General features: G+C 37.3%; 1 protein-coding gene across 1 annotated transcript in view; it reads left to right on the forward strand.

Annotated features, from left to right (window-relative positions):
- Positions 1 to 10,021, forward strand: part of LOC118474333 (30S ribosomal protein S7, chloroplastic) — a 16,157-nt gene extending 6,136 nt beyond the window's left edge. Inside the window, exon 1 of the mRNA XM_035963716.1 lies at positions 1 to 10,021. This exon is cut by the window's left edge and continues 6,136 nt beyond it. The gene's annotated coding sequence lies outside the window, so the exon portion shown is untranslated.
- Positions 10,022 to 18,518: the final 8,497 nt, after the last annotated feature.

Raw genomic sequence — 18,518 nt, forward strand, 5'->3', positions numbered from 1 at the left:
TTTCTGTCGGTAAGGATTGCACCAGAGCACCTTCTACTTCTAATAGGCCATGAACTATAGATAGAGAAGAATCATTCTGAGCGAGTCCATAAGAAGCGACCCACTTTTTCATCGGTTCCGGGGGAAGACCAAAGATCTTGCGCGACCGGTCCGCCAGAAAAACTCAAAAGAGAAAGAAGTCTCGTTAATCTCTTCATGCTCGTTCCAAGTTCGAAGTACCGTTTGGCCAAAGAAAAAGCCGCTTCCTGACACGATTGCCTCTTTATATAGATAGATATAGGATCTATGGGGTTATTACTTAGAAGTCTATTTTGTACAAGATCCCCTCCTATCTGATAGAAAAGGGTCCCATGATCCCGAGCCGGTCTTATCTTGGCTCGCAAACCCCAAGTTTGTCTATGAAGAGCTAATCTAATTGTATTAGTTTCTATAATGGATTTCTTATGTGGAATACTAATGGATAGGGCCTCGTTGCTAAGTGCTACAAGATCTAGTGCACTGGAACTCGTGGTTATGGACCCGAATCCTTTAGTATGGAACATTGTCTTTTCCAAGTAAAAACCCCTAGTATATGAAAGAATGAAAAGGTGCTTTCGTTCTTGTGGAATAAGAAGCCCTCGTACCTTAATGAAAGGAAAATAGGAATTTTTCGTTAGGTATTTGACCAAATAGGATTGTCCAGTTCCTATAGAACCTATCACTAAAATACCCGATAGGGCTAAGCGGAACGAAAAGGGTTTTCCATGAGATGGTAAATGAAAACGATTAGCCCCACACGAGGTTTGGGAATAAGTGATTGTCTGATAATGAGCAAGGAATATACGTCTTTCTGCTAAAGAGAATCTATTAAACTCATAATTCATTAGATCCTTGTTAGCAATGTCAACTAGGTATCATAAGTAAATGGATCTCGGTTGTTCAATCCTTTGATAACCAAGGTCATTCTTTGCTAAAGAGAAATGATCACTATGGGTCAGACTCAATAGAATTGGATCCATTCCAAATAGCGAGAATTAGGATTCTTGATCCCTCTCAGTCTCTCTTTCAATTCGAGGATCCGGAGAGGTGTTTTCATAGTCATCTCCGAATATTTGCCATCTCCGAATATTTTCGATTTCATTTTTCTATGATATGTCTTTCTATATGAAAATTGGTTATTTACGATGTACGATGATCCCTGTTAAGCATCCATGGCTGAATGGTTAAAGCGCCCAACTCATAATTGGTAAATTTGCGGGTTCAATTCCTGCTGGATGCACGCGAACGGGAACGGTCTATTGGAATTGGCTCTCTATCCATGGAATCTCATCCATCATCCATACATAACGAATTGGTATGGTATATTCATACCATAACATAAGAACAATAAGAACTCGAATTCTTATCGATACTGGAACTCAGAGCATAGGGGGGAAAGTCGATTTATGGATGGAATCAAATACGCAGTATTTACAGAAAAGAGTCTTCGTTTATTGGGAAAGAATCAATATACTTTTAATGTCGAATCGGGATTCACTAAGACAGAAATAAAGCATTGGGTCGAACTCTTCTTTGGTGTTAAGGTAGTAGCTGTGAATAGCCATCGACTACCCGGAAAGGGTAGAAGAATGGGACCTATTCTGGGACATACAATGCATTACAGACGTATGATCATTACCCTTCAACCGGGTTATTCTATTCCACTTCTAGATAGAGAAACGAACTAAAGGAGAATACTTAATAATACGGCGAAACATTTATACAAAACACCTATCCCGAGCACACGCAAGGGAACCGTAGACAGGCAAGTGAAATCCAATCCACGAAATAAATTGATCCATGGACGGCACCGTTGTGGTAAAGGTCGTAATGCCAGAGGAATCATTACCGCAAGGCATAGAGGGGGAGGTCATAAGCGCCTATACCGTAAAATCGATTTTCGACGGAATCAAAAAGACATATCTGGTAGAATCATAACCATAGAATACGACCCTAATCGAAATGCATACATTTGTCTCATACACTATGGGGATGGTGAGAAGAGATATATTTTACATCCCAGAGGGGCTATAATTGGAGATACTATTGTTTCTGGTACAAAAGTTCCTATATCAATGGGAAATGCCCTACCTTTGAGTGCGGTTTGAACTATTGATTTACGTAATTGGAAGTAACCAATTAGGTTTACGACGAAACCTAGAAATCGATCACTGATCCAATTTGACTACCTCTACGGGATAGACCTCAACAGAAAACTGTTGAGTAACGGCAGCAAGTGATTGAGTTCAGTAGTTCCTCATAGAAAATTATTGACTCTAGAGATATGGTAATATGGAGAAGACAAAATTGTTTGAAGCACGCACAGAACCGGAAGCGCCCCTTGTTTCAAAGAGAGGAGGACGGGTTATTCACATTTAATTTGATGGTCAGAGGCGAATTGAAAGTTAAGCAGTGGTAATTAAGACCCCCGGGTGAAAATAGGGATGTCTCCTACGTTACCCATAATATGTGGAAGTATCGACGTAATTTCATAGAGTCATTCGATCTGAATGCTACATGAAGAACATAAGCCAGATGACGGAACGCGGAGACCTAGGATGTAGAAGATCATAACATGAGCGATTCGGCGGATTTGGATTCCTTTTCTATATATCCACTCATGTGGTACTTCATCATACGATTCATATAAGATCCATCTGTCTAGAGATCGTCATATACATCTAGAAAGCCGTATGCTTTGGAAGAAGCTTGTACAGTTTGGGAAGGGGTTTTTTGAGAAAAAAGAAGAATCTACTTCAACCGATATGCCCTTAGGCACGGCCATACATAACATAGAAATCACACGTGGAAGGGGTGGGCAATTAGCTAGAGCAGCAGGTGCTGTAGCGAAACTGATTGCAAAAGAGGGTAAATTGGCCACTTTAAGATTACCATCTGGGGAGGTCCGTTTGGTATCCCAAAACTGCTTAGCAACAGTCGGACAAGTGGGTAATGTTGGGGTGAACCAAAAAAGTTTGGGTAGAGCCGGATCTAAGTGTTGGCTAGGTAAACGCCCCGTAGTAAGAGGGGTAGTTATGAACCCTGTGGACCACCCCCATGGGGGTGGTGAAGGGAAAGCCCCCATTGGTAGAAAAAAACCCACAACCCCTTGGGGTTATCCTGCGCTTGGAAGAAGAACTAGGAAAAGGAAAAAATATAGTGATAGTTTTATTCTTCGTCGCCGTAAGTAAATACGTAACTAGGAATATGGAAAATTGCATTTTTGGAATTTGCAATAATGCGATGGGCGAACGACGGGAATTGAACCCGCGCATGGTGGATTCACAATCCACTGCCTTGATCCACTTGGCTACATCCGCCCCTTATCCAGCTAAAGGATTTTCTCTTTTTTCCATTCATTATTATTCTATTTATTCTGACCTCCATACCTCGATCGAGATAGTGGACATAGGATGCCACTCTTTAAAATGAAAAAAAGGAGTAATCAGCTGTGACACGAAAAAAAAACGAATCCTTTTGTAGCTCGTCATTTATTGGCAAAAATCGAAAAGGTCAATATGAAGGAGGAGAAAGAAATAATAGTAACGTGGTCCCGGGCATCTAGCATTCTACCCGCAATGGTTGGCCATACAATCGCGATTCATAATGGAAAAGAACATATACCTATTTACATAACAAATCCTATGGTAGGTCGCAAATTGGGGGAATTCGTGCCTACTCGGCATTTCACGAGTTATGAAAGTACAAGAAAGGATACTAAATCTCGTCGTTAATTGAATTCAGAATAGAAAGATTCAGAATAAACAAAATTTATAGGATTCAAATAATCAAATAAAGTAAAGGTAGGCGGGTAATAACCTTATTTATGACAAGTTTCAAATTGGTAAAGTATACCCCTAGGATAAAGAAGAAGAAGGGGCTGAGAAAACTCGCAAGAAAAGTTCCAACCGATCGTCTACTTAAATTCGAACGGGTTTTCAAAGCACAAAAACGCATACATATGTCTGTTTTCAAAGCACAAAGAGTTCTAGATGAGATTCGCTGGCGTTACTACGAGGAAACCGTTATGATACTGAATCTCATGCCTTATCGAGCATCGTATCCCATCTTAAAGTTGGTTTATTCGGCAGCAGCAAATGCTACTCATTATAGGGATTTCGACAAAACGAATTTATTCATCACTAAAGCCGAAGTCAGTAGGAGTACTATTATGAAAAAATTCAGACCTCGAGCTCGAGGACGTAGTTATTCTATAAAAAAAACGATGTGTAATATAACAATTGTACTAAATATAGTAAAGAAATCAAAATAATCTTTAGATCAATCTAAGATTTCGATTCCCAGTAAAAAAAAAAGAAATATAATAGAAAAATATGGGACAAAAAATAAATCCACTCGGTTTCAGACTTGGTACAACCCAAAATCACCATTCCTTTTGGTTCGCACAACCAAAAAATTATTCTGAAGGTCTACAGGAAGATAAAAAAATACGGAATTGTATCAAGAACTATATACAAAAGAATAGGAAAAAAGGCTCGAATAGAAAAATGGAATCAGACTCAAGTTCTGAAGTAATTACACATATAGAAATTCAAAAAGAAATCGATACAATCCACGTCATAATCCATATTGGATTCCCCAACTTATTAAAGAAAAAGGGAGCAATCGAAGAATTAGAGAAAGATCTCCAAAAGGAAGTTAATTCTGTAAACCAGAGACTTAATATTGCTATCGAAAAGGTTAAAGAACCTTATAGACAACCTAATATTCTTGCGGAATATATAGCTTTCCAATTAAAAAATAGAGTTTCATTCCGAAAAGCAATGAAAAAAGCTATTGAATTAACTAAAAAAGCGGATATAAAGGGAATAAAAATCCAAATTGCGGGTCGTCTAGCAGGAAAAGAAATTGCACGTGCCGAATGCATCAAAAAGGGTAGACTACCCCTCCAAACAATTCGCGCTAAAATTGATTATTGCTGCTATCCAATTCGAACTATCTATGGAGTATTAGGTGTCAAAATTTGGATATTCGTAGAAGAAGAATAACTAACCATGTCTTCCCATTCCGCCCAGTGATAGAATAAAAAAGACAAGAACCTTGTTTTTCCAAAAATCCCTAAAAAAAAGAAGAAAGTATCCCTCTTTCTATAAGATTTAATGAAAATTAAGAAATCTTTTAATATAATTGCTATGCTTAGTGTGTGACTCGTTAGTTTTTTCTTTAGGGTCAAAAATGGAAAAAAACTTAGTAATGATAGAAAATTAACTAATAACCAACCTATTGCTTCGTATTGTCGAGATCCTAACTAAGAAACAGTCACTATGTGAATAAATACATCTATCAAAAATGAGTAGATCTATCATATAGTTGTAGCAACTGCATTTTTTTCTCTACAAAAGAAACCTGATTCTAGGCTGTGAAGCAAAACTAAAGGGATGTGGATAAAAGGAGGGATGATAGATAGAAGGAAGAAGAATAAGAAAGATATAGGATTCCCATATGTATGGTCTATGAATTACATCATAAAAAAAAGGCAATGTGATAAAGCATCAATATAATAAAATTCTCAAAAAAAAGAGAGAATTCGAAATCGTAACTTGACTTTTGAAACAACAAATAAAAATATAAAGCAATAAATAAAGAGCAGCCGGGTTAATAAAACTGAGAAAATTGACTCGGAAAAAAAAATTGGAAGCTCCATTGCAGGATTCAAACCTAACCATTAAAGGAGAAGCTGTGGGAACGACAAAACCTATGACTACATAGGATTTTATTGAAAAGAATCCTAACACTTCATTGGGTGGGATGGCGGAACAAACCAAAAAAATTGCTTTATTTGATAAGGTTCTAAATTAACAAATAAGACAGGAAAGAGTAAATATTCGCCCGCGAAATCCTTATTGGATTAGAATACTTTACCACGATTCAATAAGAATAAAAAAAAAGGAGATTCCAAAAAAGGAAGGATTACATTTTATATAAATATTGAATTTGGATATATTCTAGATCTTCTTTCTTGACTATATATTTATTTTTCTTTTTTAAGTTTAAGAAAGTCAAAATCAAAAAAACCTAACTTTTTCTATTATATATTGATGTGTATCTATCTATAATATTTTTGAATATTATGGAATTAGAGAAATGACATTCGCACGCTTTCTCATTTCATTCGCGAGGAGCTGGATGAGAAGAAACTCTCATGTCCAGTTTTGTAGTAGAGATGGAACTAAGAAAGAACCATCGACTATAACCCCAAAAGAACTAGATTTCGTAAACAACATAGAGGAAGAATGAAGGGAAAATCCTGCCGAGGCAATCATATTTGTTTTGGTAGATATGCTCTTCAAGTACTTGAACCCGCTTGGATCACCGCGAGACAGATAGAAGCAGGACGAAGAGCAATGACACGATATGCACGTCGTGGTGGAAAAATATGGGTGCGTATATTTCCCGACAAACCGGTTACAATAAGACCCACAGAAACACGTATGGGCTCGGGAAAGGGATCCCCCGAATATTGGGTAGCCGTTGTTAAACCAGGTCGAATACTTTATGAAATGAGCGGAGTATCCGAAACTGTAGCTAGAGCAGCTATCTCTATAGCTGCCAGTAAAATGCCCATACGAAGTCAATTTCTTCGATTAGAGATATAGAACCCCAAAAAGGAATATTGAAGATAAAAAACCCCTGGTTTTTCTTTCTGGAAAGACAATATTTCTTTCATCCTTTTGCATTGAAATAACAAATGGAAATCCAAATAATATGATTCAACCTCAGACCCTTTTAAATGTAGCAGATAACAGTGGAGCTCGAAAATTGATGTGTATTCGAGTCATAGGAGCCGCTGGTAATCAGCGATATGCTCGTATTGGTGATGTTATTATTGCTGTAATCAAAGACGCAGTGCCCCAAATGCCTCTAGAAAGATCCGAAGTAATTCGAGCTGTAATTGTACGTACACGTAAAGAATTCAAAGGCGACGACGGTATAATAATACGCTATGATGACAATGCAGCAGTTATCATTGATCAAAAAGGAAATCCAAAAGGAACTCGAGTTTTTGGCGCGGTTGCCGAAGAATTAAGAGAATTGAATTTGACTAAAATAGTTTCATTAGCTCCTGAAGTATTATAAATACTAGTAGACGAGATATAGATCAAAGAAAAAATTAGTAGATTTTGTCTCACGTATATGCTTAAAAATCCTAAATTTAAAGAAAAGGGAAAACATGTTGATTATAGAAAAATTAGGAGGAACCTAGAATTAGAGTCTTATGGGCAAGGACACTATTGCTGATTTACTAACCTCTATAAGAAACGCAGACATGAATAAAAAAGGAACTGTTCGAGTAGTATCCACAAATATTACCGAAAACATTGTTAAAATACTTCTACGAGAGGGTTTTATTGAAAGTGTTCGGAAACATCAGGAAAGTAACAGATATTTCTTGGTTTCAACTTTGCGACATCAAAGGAGAAAGACTAGAAAGGGAATATATAGAACTAGAACCTTTTTAAAGCGTATCAGCCGACCTGGCTTACGAATTTATGCCAACTATCAAGGAATTCCTAAGGTTTTGGGCGGAATGGGAATTGCTATTCTTTCTACTTCTCGAGGTATAATGACAGATCGAGAAGCTCGACTAAACAGAATTGGGGGAGAAGTTTTATGTTATATATGGTAATGGCCCCACCTATAGTACCCAAATTCTATCTCGAACTTCCTATTTTGAAAATAAAAATAGAAAAATAGGAGAAAAATATATGACAGAAAAAAAAAATAGTAGAGAAAAAAAAAACCCGAGAGAAGCAAAAGTCACTTTCGAAGGTTTAGTTACGGAAGCCCTACCCAACGGAATGTTCCGCGTTCGCCTAGAGAATGACACGATCATCCTGGGCTATATTTCAGGAAAGATCCGGTCTAGTTCTATACGAATACTGATGGGGGATAGGGTCAAAATTGAAATAAGTCGTTATGATTCCAGCAAAGGTCGTATAATTTATAGACTTCCCCATAAGGATTCGAAGCGTACCGAAGACTCGAAGGATACTGAAGATTTGAAGGATACCAAAGATTCAAAGGATTAGGTTTTTCTGGGGTAATAACTTCCAAGTTTCAAAATTTAAGTGAAGAGACTTATTTTTTCCAAAAGAATAGATTCATAGTTTAAGAAAGGAATACCCATATATGAAAATAAGAGCTTCCGTTCGTAAAATTTGTACAAAATGTCGACTGATTCGCAGGCGTGGGCGAATTAGAGTCATTTGTTCCAATCCGAAGCATAAACAAAGACAGGGGTAATCTTTCGAAAAAGAAGCTTTTCTTTCTAATAGCTTTTCTTTCTAATTAAAGTAAAAAGTACCCACGGAAATGCCCAAATTGCAAATAAAAAAAATGAAAGTAAAGGATATATTTTAACCTGAAACGGATATCTTTGTATCTTTTTTCTTTTTGTTATTTCTAACTCATATTTATGAGATAATAAAATATGACAAAAGCTATACCAAAAATAGGTTCACGTAAGAAAGTGCGTATTGGTTTGCGTAGGAATGCCCGTTTTAGTTTACGGAAGAGTGCACGTAGAATAACAAAAGGGATTATTCATGTTCAAGCTAGTTTCAACAATACCATTATAACCGTTACAGACCCACAAGGTCGGGTCGTTTTCTGGTCCTCCGCAGGTACTTGTGGATTCAAAAGCTCAAGAAAAGCATCACCCTATGCTGGTCAAAGAACAGCAGTAGATGCTATTCGTACAGTGGGTTTGCAACGAGCAGAAGTTATGGTAAAAGGTGCTGGTAGCGGAAGAGATGCCGCATTACGAGCCATTGCTAAAAGTGGTGTACGGTTAAGTTGTATACGCGATGTAACACCTATGCCGCATAATGGATGTCGACCTCCTAAAAAAAGACGTCTGTAAAAAAAAATGAAACCGCTTTCAAGAGAAATAAACGATTCAATGATCAAATAATACTAGTCTGTTATGGTTCGAGAAGAGATAACAGGATCCACTCAAACACTAGAGTGGAAGTGTGTTGAATCAAGAGTAGATAGTAAACGTCTTTATTATGGTCGTTTCATTCTGTCTCCGCTTAGAAAAGGTCAAGCGGATACTGTCGGTATTGCCTTGCGAAGAGCTTTACTTGGAGAAATAGAAGGAACATGTATCACACGCGCCAAATTTGGGAACGTGCCACATGAATATTCCACAATAGTAGGTATTGAAGAATCCATACAAGAAATTTTACTAAATTTGAAAGAAATTGTATTGAGAAGTAATCTCTATGGAGTTAGAGACGCATCAATTTGCGTCAAAGGTCCTAGATACATAACCGCTCAAGATATAATCTTACCGCCTTCCGTAGAAATCGTTGATACGACACAACCTATAGCTAACTTGAGAGAACCCGTTGATTTCTGTATTGAGTTACAGATCAAGAGAGATCGCGCATATCATACGGAACTCAGAAAGAACTCTCAAGATGGAAGTTATCCTATAGATGCTGTATTCATGCCTGTTCGAAATGTGAATTATAGTATTTTTTCTTGTGGGAATGGAAATGAAAAACACGAGATACTTTTTTTAGAAATATGGACGAATGGAAGTTTAACTCCTAAAGAAGCGCTTTATGAAGCTTCTCGTAATTTGATTGATTTATTTCTTCCTTTTCTACACACAGAGGAAGAGGGCACTAGTTTCGAAGAAAATAAAAACAGGTTAACTCCACCCCTTTTAACCTTTCAAAAAAGATTCACTAATCTAAAGAAAAACAAAAAAGGAATTCCATTGAATTGTATTTTTATTGATCAATTAGAATTGCCTTCTAGAACGTATAATTGTCTCAAAAGGGCCAATATACATACACTATTGGACCTTTTGAGTAAGACTGAAGAAGATCTTATGCAAATTAATAGTTTTCGTATGGAAGATGGAAAACTGATATGGGACACTCTAGAGAAGCATCTCCCAATTGATTTACCTAAGAACAAGTTCTCGCTTTAAATCATTGCAATTTTTTCCTCTTCTTCTTTTTTGAGTTAGAATAAAAAGAAAAAAGAAAGCAATTTGGCATCTTTGGCATAATCTATATTTTCGCGAAATGGATCATAATAAAATAGATTTTAGGTATCTAGGGAAGATTCACTTGGAAGTAACTATTTCCTAGATACCCATGCAGGGGACTTCGCGGTGGAATGAATCAACTCGAAAAATCCCTAAACTAAAAAAGACCTAAAGTTAAGGATTTATCAATGGGTAATGTTGCTCCAATACCTAACCAAAGAGCTACTGCAGTACCGATTAAAAAAACGGTCGTAGCTACTGGGCGACGAAATGGATTTTGGAATTTATTGACATTCTCTAGAAAGGGTACTGTCAATAAGCCCGTTGGCACAGAAACCATTAAGAGAACGCCCAATAACTTATTGGGTACTGTACGGAGTATTTGAAATACGGGAAAGAAGTACCACTCGGGTAATATTTCCAAAGGAGTTGCAAACGGATCCGCCGGTTCACCAATCATTGACGGCTCTAGAACCGCTAAACCTACATTACACGCAATAGTACCTAGAATTACTACTGGAAAAATGTATAAAAGATCGTTGGGCCACGCGGGTTCCCCATAATAATTATGTCCCATCCCTTTAGCTAATTTTGCTCTTAATACAGGATCATTTAAGTCAGGTTTCTTTGTTATTGGGATAGGTGAATTCTTTAGGATCCATCCCCCAAAGGAACCGGACATGAGAATTTTTCATCATCCGGCTCGAGCAAGAATGAAAGAAATAAGACCGTGGAGGATCCACAATAGAATAGGGGTATATAATGACTCAATGACTCAAGGTAAGAAAAACTTTATCAAATTATCTTTTCCGAAGTTGCGCCTATAACTACTCATTGAAAAGAATCCTATTCTTATGCTTAAATGCTCAATATCCAAGTGGGCTTACAAATTTGATCATGATCAATTGCTTTGTGGATTGTCTCTTGATTAGTTGTTGTTTATCCCCTCGATATCGCAAGTTTCTTATGTCCAAACAAAGTATTTACTTGTTACTAATAAAAAATCAAAAAGTTTAGCCTGCGTTCTTCCTTAGATCCCTTCTTTTACTCCGATAGTATTGCGGATCAAAATCGATGCAAAGAAAATGAATGCATTTCCATACTATAATAAAAAGTAAGTGTAATAAAAATTGAATTGGATCATATCACATGACTTATTCCATTTATACTCTATAGGATCTTACGGAGCCTGTTCATGGATGACATGGTTGGTGGGGTATGATCATAGAAAATATTCTCCTCGAGTGAACCAGCCTATCCTTCCTAGATAGGGGACTTACGTGTTGATTGGATGCGGAGACACCTTTGGTCGTGAATTCTAATGTGGCAGATCCAATTCTCTATCTGCATGGCCAAATTAATAATTCAAGTCACACACTCCCATAATCCGCCTTATTTTCTTTCGTAAAATTCACTTCAACTATTTGTATAAAAATACTTCGAAGTTGAAGAGAAGTATCCAAATGACATGTCTTATTTTACAATAACCCATGTTTGTAGCAATGAAATACCACAACCTACCCGATATGATATATGAGAATTAGAATTCTCTATGCTATGCCTTCCCTATAACGGACCCGAAATACCTTGCTTACGTATCATTGGAAAGTGCATTAACATAAATACGGCAGTAAGCAGAGGTAGTACAAAGGTATGTAAACTATAAAAACGAGTCAAAGTGGATTGGCCCACACTAGCACTTCCACGTAATAATTCCACTAAAGGGGACCCTATTACCGGAATAGCTTCGGGTACACCTGTAACAATTTTGACTGCCCAATAACCAATTTGATCCCAAGGCAAAGAATAACCAGTTACACCAAATGATGCAGTCAATACAGCCAAAACCACGCCTGTGACCCAAGTTAATTCACGGGGTTTTTTAAATCCACCTGTGAGATACACACGAAATACGTGCAGGATCATCATTAGAACCATCATACTTGCTGACCATCGATGAACCGATCGGATTAACCAACCAAAGTTGGCCTCCGTCATTATATATTGAACGGAGGAAAAAGCCTCTGTAACGGTCGGTCGGTAGTAAAAAGTCATAGCAAAACCGGTAGCGACTTGTACTAGAAAACAAGTAAGTGTAATTCCCCCTAAACAATAAAATATGTTGACATGAGGAGGAACATATTTACTAGTTATATCATCTGCAATTGCCTGAATCTCAAGACGTTCTTCAAACCAATCATATACTTTATTGAGATAGGTAACTAGCCCGACTCCCCCTCCGAGAACCGTATATGAAAATTTCATCTCGTACGGCTCAAGCAGAAATACACAAATTTTCAACGGATATTAGAAAAAAAGGGTTCAAAACTCCATCAGCCACGGTATTGGATCGATTTGCCTTGAAGATATGAAATAAGAAAAATCCAGAATTTCTTCTTTGTGATAATAATGCCAAAAAATCTCAAGTTGGCTCATCTGTCTTTCTTTCCCTTATGTTGATCATTAGAGGCCTCTTGACTTTTCTCTTCCCTATTTTTTATTGATTTTATTTTTTGACTAGTCAAAAAATAAAATCAAAATTTCTAGTGGTTTTCTGATAGAAATTATCTTGTTGCGATCCTATGAATCAGTTCAATTAAAACCTTAGATTCATACTAGAGCCACGATGATTCAGTCTCAAGATAAACAAAAGGCAAGGGTTCTTCGAATAAGAACCGCTTGATGATCATTTATTGAAAGAGAAAAGAGTTCTCTTTTGGGCAAACAAAATTGGAAGGAAGAAAATTTCTTTTTTTATTAAGAACTACTTCATTTTTTTTTTAAGTCTGGTTGCGAGGTCTAAATAGTGAGTATGAATCATAGTTCCTTTTTTTTTTGATCCACTCTATGTATTTCGTGTTCCAGATACTAGAATAAATAATATCTGACGAATTAGAATCATCTTGATAGAGATAACAGGCCCCTTCTATGTATTATCAATAGGATCAATTCTAACAAGTCACACACTCATATTCCAGAGATACCAAAACAAAAAAATCCACGGTCGAACTACCAGAATGTCTAGAAATGTGGAGCTTAAAGTAGAAAGGCTTTTTTTGGATGGAAAAACTATGAAGTCATAGTTTTAGTTAGTAGAAACCTAATTCGTTAAAATTCCGTCCAGTAAAACAGAAGAATTATAAATTTCTAAAATTATAGATAGGAATATCGCGAATAAAGCCATTGCGACCCCCATAAAAGGAGTAGTCCCCCAACCCGGAGCAACTTTCCCATATTCCGAATTCAAGGGTTTCAATAAACTACCTGCGCCAGTCCGTTTTGGCTTAGGTCTAGAACTATCTTCAACGGTTTGTGTAGCCATAAATTCTATTTAATCATTGGTGTTGACTTTGTATACTATTCCGTTGTAGTTGTAAATACACGATCTTTTCATAGATCCATTGTAATCTTGAAATTCTATAAAAATGGAAACAGCAACTTTAGTCGCCATCTCCATATCTGGTTTACTTGTAAGCTTTACTGGGTATGCCTTATATACCGCGTTTGGGCAACCCTCTCAACAATTAAGAGATCCATTCGAAGAACATGGGGACTAATTGAAGTAAGAAGTCTCCCCTCCGGGGGACTTCTTACTTCAATTAAATTATTTCATTTCTTAGTCGGAACCTTAGGTGGTTCTCGGAAGAAGATAGCGAAAAAAATTATCCCTAAAGTCGAAACTAAAAGGAACGTATAAACCAATGCTTCCATAGATTCGATCCTGGTTTATTTACAATTATAACTTCCACACCTATTCACTTATCATTTGGGATCATTTCCCATATAAAAAAAGAAAAAGAGTCAAAGAAAGGACAGGAGATGTTCCTCATGTCAAATCAAACAAAAAATGGAGGTGAAAGATACCATAGCAATGTGGTATCAGGCTGCCTGTCTCCTTGTAGTTGGATCTCCAACTTTTTGGAATGTTCCAAATTCCACTTGAGCATCCAAGTCTGGATCAATACCAGCAAAAACATCTCGGAACAAGGTTCGAGCGCCATGCCAAATGTGTCCGAAAAAGAAGAGCAAAGCAAAGGTAGCATGACCAAAAGTGAACCAACCCCTTGGACTGCTGCGAAAAACACCATCTGATTTCAAAGTAGCTCGATCTAATTCAAAAATTTCCCCTAATTGAGCACGCCGCGCATATTTTTTTACAGTAGCAGGATCAGAATAACTTACTCCATTAAGTTCGCCACCATAGAACTCCACCGTTACGCCTACTTGTTCAACACTATATTTGGATTCTGCTCTTCTAAAAGGAACGTCCGCTCTCACAATTCCCTCTTCATCTACCAAAACGACCGGAAATGTTTCAAAAAAAGTAGGCATACGACGTACAAAAAGCTCGCGTCCTTCTTTATCTCTAAAGACGGGATGTCCTAACCATCCAACAGCTATGCCATCCCCATTGTCCATTGAGCCTGCTCTGAATAATCCCCCCTTTGCCGGATTATTACCAATATAATCATAAAAGGCTAATTTTTCGGGAATTTTAGACCAAGCTTCTGATAAACTAAGATTTTCGGCTAACCCATCGCTAACTCTTCGATATATTTCTTGCTGAAAGTATCCCTGATCCCACTGATAACGAGTAGGCCCAAATAATTCGATTGGGGTAGTTGCTGATCCATACCACATAGTTCCGGCAACTACGAAAGCAGCAAAAAAAACAGCAGCGATACTACTGGAAAGTACAGTTTCAATATTGCCCATACGTAACCCTTTGTATAGACGTTGAGGCGGACGGACACTTAGATGGAATAGGCCCGCTAATATGCCCAAAGTACCCGCAGCAATATGATGCGAAGCTATTCCTCCCGGAACGAAAGGATCAAAACCTTCTGCACCCCACGCAGGATTTACAGCTTGTACTTTTCCAGTGAGTCCGTAAGGATCGGACACCCATATCCCAGGGCCATATAAACCCGTTACATGAAATGCACCAAAGCCAAAACAAGCCACCCCTGCAAGAAATAAATGAATTCCAAAGATCTTGGGCAAATCCAAAGAAGGTTTTCCCGTCCGCTCATCACAGAATATTTCTAGGTCCCAATATACCCAATGCCAGATAGCTGCCAAGAAACACAAGCCAGAAAACACAATATGCGCACCTGCCACACCTTCATAACTCCAAATACCCGGATTCGTTACAGTTCCTCCTGAAATACTCCAACCACCCCACGAATTCGTTATTCCTAAACGAGTCATGAAGGGGATGACGAACATACCTTGTCTCCACATTGGATCCAGAACAGGATCAGAGGGATCAAAAACCGCTAATTCGTATAAAGCCATCGAACCAGCCCAACCAGAAACTAGAGCTGTGTGCATTATATGCACCGAAAGCAATCGACCCGGATCATTCAATACGACAGTATGAACACGATACCAAGGCAAACCCATGGAAATACCCCTTTAGCAAAGAAAAATAGACACGATGTCGCTTTATTTTATCGCATTGGAAAAGACTATCCATACTTATTCTATGTACCTAACCCTTCTAGGGGATTCTATGTCAGAAAGCGTGAATATTTATTTCATTCCATTAAAAATAACAAGCCAATTCTGTTTGTAAGAAGAAAGAGAAGCAGATCTATTCTATACTCGATAAGTGCCAATATGCAATGGGTAGCTTGGGCTATTTGGAAAAACGAAGAATAGATCCTTCATCCCTCTTTGTTTATCATTCAAATCACGGATTCTTTTTTCTTTATTCAATCTGTTTTACCTTCCTTATATGTAGAATATTTCAATCTATGTATTAATAGAATCTATAGTATTCTTATAGAATAAGAAAAAAAAAATGAAGATAATAAACTGCGGATTCTTTCTTTCTCTTCCATTCTTACGTTTCCATATTAAAGTGTAGTTTTTTTACTTAAATTTAATAATATTAATCTAATATGCCCATTGGTGTTCCAAAAGTACCTTACCGGATTCCCGGAGATGAAGAAGCGACTTGGGTTGACTTATACAATGTTATGTATCGAGAAAGGACACTTTTTTTAGGTCAAGAGATTCGTTGCGAGATCACAAATCATATTACAGGTCTGATGGTATATCTCAGTATAGAAGATGGAAATAGCGATATTTTTTTGTTTATAAACTCCCCTGGCGGGTGGCTAATCTCAGGAATGGCGATTTTTGATACGATGCAAACGGTGACACCTGATATATACAATATGCCTCGGAATAGCCGCGTCCATGGCCTCCTTCATTCTGCTTGGAGGAGAACCCACCAAGCGTATAGCATTCCCTCACGCTAGGATTATGCTTCACCAACCTGCTAGTGCTTATTATCGGGCAAGGACACCAGAATTTTTACTAGAAGTGGAAGAGTTACACAAAGTTCGCGAAATGATCACAAGGGTTTATGCACTAAGAACAGGCAAGCCTTTTTGGGTTGTATCCGAAGACATGGAAAGGGATGTTTTTATGTCAGCAGACGAAGCCAAAGCTTATGGACTTGTCGATATTGTAGGGGATGAAATGATTGACGAGCACTGCGATACTGATCCAGTGTGGTTTCCAGAAATGTTTAAGGATTGGTAGTGGGTGGATTTCTTGTAAATTTATCTCAAACCTAAATTCGGGTTTTATGCTATAGAAAATAGAAATACTTCATGATGATGAATCATCAGGTTAAGATCGATCTAAACCAATCCATTTTATATATACATACGACATGCCAACGGTTAAACAACTTATTAGAAATGCAAGACAGCCAATACGAAATGCTAGAAAATCGGCCGCGCTTAAGGGATGTCCTCAGCGTCGAGGAACATGTGCTAGGGTGTATGTGCGACTCGTTCAGATCATGAGTTCAAACAAATAATAAAATTTTTGAAGTATCCATGATCGGTACCAATGAATAGGATAGAGAAGCTCTATCCTAGATTTCTATGGTATATGGAATTTATGGTTTCCTTTGGTGCAAATCCAATCATCTAGATTGGAAGAAGCAATTCCCCCATTGGTAACAAATGGTTATCCATTAAGCGGAGGAAATAGTAATAAAAAGAAAAAGGCTTATGCTCCTTTATCTTAAAAGAACGGACTAAAGGGTCAGCTACTTAGCCAACTTTCATAATTAAATACCGTCACTGTATGAATAACTCTTATTGTGAAAAGAGTTATTTACTCTATAATGGATAGGTAGAGCCAAAGAATGTGAACTATACAAGTTCACAATACCTTTTGATGAAAGAAAGGGCTCCGGTGTATAGAGAGGGCCTCGCCGTTTAAAAGGGAACCATAAAAACGATGGAACCCACTGTTTTTTAGTATCGTTAGAATTTGTTATTTCTATGCGAAATAACTAAATAGAATAAAAAATCGTGGTTGGGAAGGTTATAGTAGCAAAAGCCATTGGAATTAATATTTTATATATCGGAATAATCCGTTTAGTTATTAATGGGAAAAAAGAGGGTTAAAAGAAGAGAAATCATTAGTTATTCATTAAGGTTAATTTGATTCAATGACCAGAGTTCCGCGAGGATATATAGCTCGGAGACGACGAACAAAAATGCGTTCATTTGCCTCAAACTTTAGGGGGGCTCATTTAAGACTTAATCGAGTGATTACTCAACAAGTAAGAAGAGCTTTTGTTTCTTCTCATCGAGATAGAGGCAGGCAAAAGAGGGATTTTCGTCGTTTGTGGATCACTCGGATAAACGCAGCAACACGGGTATATAACGTATTCAATAGTTATAGTAAATTAATACACAATCTGTCCAAGAAGGAATTGATTCTTAATCGTAAAATGCTTGCACAAGTAGCTGTATCAAATCCAAATAATCTTTACACGATTTCCAATAAAATAAGGATCATCAATTAAAGGATAAAAAAGTAATATACAGGAATAATTAAAACCGAATTCCCGGAGAGGGAACTCCGGGAAGATACAATAAATTAAGATTAAGTGGTAGGAATCGACGAGCATGTTGCAATAAATAAAAAAACTATTTATTTTTTCCCATTTTTCTTTCTTATAACAAACACAAGAATCCAAATTGGATTACTTTACTTTATATATGAGTCTGAGTCTTTCGAATAAAACATCAACAATCGGAACTTAAGTTTCGATTGTTGTTTCTTAAATTCTGGTTGGAGTTTCTTAAGTTTCGATTGGAATTGAACTTTTGTGTTAATTGAGGAATATGTCTATTTTTTCTGTGTCTAGGACCAGTAATTATTGAAATTGCCTGGGCTTGAAATTGCTTCTCATTCTCATAGTTACGAAATGGTAAGAAAGATAAAATACGAGCCTGTTTTATAGCAAGAGTAATTAATCGTTGTTGTTTCAAGGTTAATCTATTTATTCGTCTAGATAATATTTTTCCTTGTTCACTAATAAATCGATTAATTAAACTCATGTTTCTATAATCAATTCGATCCCCCGGGCCTATTCGAGAACGCCTACGAAAAGGTTGTTTGGATTTACGAAAAGGTTGCTTAGATTTACGAAAAG

The sequence above is a fragment of the Zea mays genome, unplaced genomic scaffold (genome assembly GCF_902167145.1).
Source record: "Zea mays cultivar B73 unplaced genomic scaffold, Zm-B73-REFERENCE-NAM-5.0 scaffold_253, whole genome shotgun sequence".
Classification (NCBI taxonomy): domain Eukaryota; kingdom Viridiplantae; phylum Streptophyta; class Magnoliopsida; order Poales; family Poaceae; genus Zea; species Zea mays.